This window comes from Chenopodium album, chromosome 3, assembly GCF_948465745.1.
Source record: "Chenopodium album chromosome 3, dcCheAlbu1.1, whole genome shotgun sequence".
Taxonomy (NCBI): Eukaryota; Viridiplantae; Streptophyta; class Magnoliopsida; order Caryophyllales; family Amaranthaceae; genus Chenopodium; species Chenopodium album.
Genome location: NC_137836.1, coordinates 27,332,465 through 27,334,917, shown reverse-complemented (window position 1 = coordinate 27,334,917; position 2,453 = coordinate 27,332,465). Strand labels below are relative to the sequence as shown.

The window sequence follows — 2,453 nt, the reverse complement described above, 5'->3', positions numbered from 1 at the left end:
GGAAAGGAAGTTTGATGATTGGCTTTGGAGCAGTTTTATTCTTGTCTGGAGTAGCCACCTCCTCTGGAGTTGTACCCTGCAATGTAGAATTAGATATGTTAGTATTATCCTTTAGCCTTGCAGGGCTATCAACTACATTGTTTGGTTTAACGGAATCAAGATTAGCAGTATTTAATAAAACAGGTTCATCAACTCTGGGCATAGAGGGCCCTTCATAGTTTAAACCACTCCTTAGTGTAATTGCAAATGCTTGATCCGTAGGCCTAGTCGGCTGTGCCGGCAGGGCTCCCTGTTGGCGGGCTTGTAGAGTAGCGGAGAGTTGCGCAATTTGATTATCTACAATTTTATTATGCGCTAGAATTTGATCAATTGTCGCATCTCTGCTTTCCATGTGCTTTTGCATATTGACCAACATTGCTCTAATTTCCGCCAGAGAAGGGTCGGAAGATGAGGAGGGTTGTTGTGGTTGGTTCTTCTGGCTAGCATTGGGATGATAATATTTCTGCTGCTGTTGCTGTGGCGCATGTGGTTCTTGTGGTGGATTTTGAACATTAGTGCTCCGGTAGGAAAGGTATGGATGATTCCGATACCCAGGATTGTAAGTGTTGGAGTATGGGTTATTCTGCCTATAAGCTTGGAAGGCATTAAATTGCTCCACGGAAATCCTGCAATCCTGCTCCCAATGACCTACAATACCACAATTTTCTCAGAAAGCCTCGTTAGAATTATTATTAACCGCAGAAACATTGGCTACATTAGCAGTGCTCAGGTTATCTAATTTTTTGCAAATAGAGGTCAGTTGAACTTGCAAAAAGGATACAGAGTCGACACTATGCTTCCCCTTGTTAGCAAATCCTCTGGGATTCCCATATTGGGAATTGTGTATCGCCATATCTTCAATAACCTGACCTGCATCATCAACATTAAGATTCATAAATCTCCCACTAGCTGCAGAGTCTAAAATTATTCTAGAAGAATTTCCAATGCCGTTATAAAAGGCTTGGATTAACTGCCATTGCGCTAAATTATGGTGAGGGCATTCTCTTTGTAAGTCCTTGAACCTCTCCCAAGCCTCATATAAAGGCTCATCGGCTTCTTGGGCAAAGTTCTGAATCGCACTCCGTAGTACTGCTGTTCTCTCTGCAGGATAATACTTGTTATAGAAATTCAAAACAAGAGTTTCCCAGTCAGTTATACCAAGTGTAGTTCTATTTAAGCCATTAAACCACAATTTAGCTTTTCCAGTTAAAGAGAAGGGAAAGAGAATCTCCCGGATTTGGTCTTGAGTGACCCCGGCTTGCCTGATGGTGTTGCAATATTGACAATAGTCGGCAATGTGAAGATTCGGGTCTTCACCCTTGGCTCCACTGAATTGCTTCCTCTCTATCATCGTTATAAATTGAGGTTTAATTTCAATTTGAACCCCATCAAGAGCCGGAGTGGGGGTGAGATGTGGAAAATCCGTAAGCTTTGGTTGTGAATAGTCACTAAGCTTCTTTGGAGCCGTCATCTCTGATTCTGCGTCTGATGATGCCTCTAAATCGCTGGAATCAGTTGGAGGATCGCAGTGATTATTGTTATTATCACCAGAATCCGCCAGGATTTGCTTGTAGAAGTTTTTCTGTCTATAGAAGGAACGTTCGATCTCAGGATCGAATGGGATATAACCTGATCTGGAACACCTGGGCATAAACAAAAACTAGAAGCAAATATGAGATTTGTCTCAGAGAACTGACGCTCTCTGAGGCAAAAGAGAAATAATCTAGACTACAAAAACAATCAGAAATAAAAATAAAACCGTTTCCCCGGCAACGGCGCCAAATTTTGACAGGGTATAGTCGTATCCCCTAATAAAAAATAATTACCTAAATCACTAACTACAGTAGTTAGGGAAGTAGGGTCGAACTCCACAGGGAAACAAGTCTTTTTAATTCTAATTAATTATTATAATCTAAATTATCTAAGTAACCAATATTTTTAGGTATGAAATCTATACTACGAAGAATAAGTTTAGGGAGAAAAGAATCAATAATAAGGAAACCTAGGGTCACAGGTTCACCAATAATTAATATTCCGGGATAGAACGAAGTAATTAATAATTAACAATGCATAGATAACATGATTAACAGGCTCTCGCAATTTATTAATCAACATAGATCTAACAGGCTCTCGCAATTTACTAGACCTAAGTTCCTATTAAAACTAGCCTTTAATATTAAATAAACATCTGCTCGATTCATCAATTCAATATTGCTAAACATTCACAATCAAATTACATCTGCTCGATTCATAATCTATTGCAAAGAATTTAAACAATTCAATAGGAAATTATCATGCAATATCAATAATCAATAATAACAAACTATCCCTTCATATTAATTATGGATCCCCATAAACCCTAGAATGGAACTACTCACTAATCATCATAACTAAACTAATCAAGTAAATAAAAT

At 38.7% G+C, this 2,453-nt stretch overlaps 1 non-coding gene across 1 annotated transcript; it reads left to right on the top strand.

Annotated features, from left to right (window-relative positions):
* The first annotated feature begins 1,022 nt into the window (after positions 1–1,022).
* LOC145625849 (small nucleolar RNA R71) lies at positions 1,023–1,129 on the top strand. Its single transcript, XR_014110748.1, has one exon. It is a non-coding gene; the product is annotated as a small nucleolar RNA R71 (small nucleolar RNA).
* Positions 1,130–2,453: the final 1,324 nt, after the last annotated feature.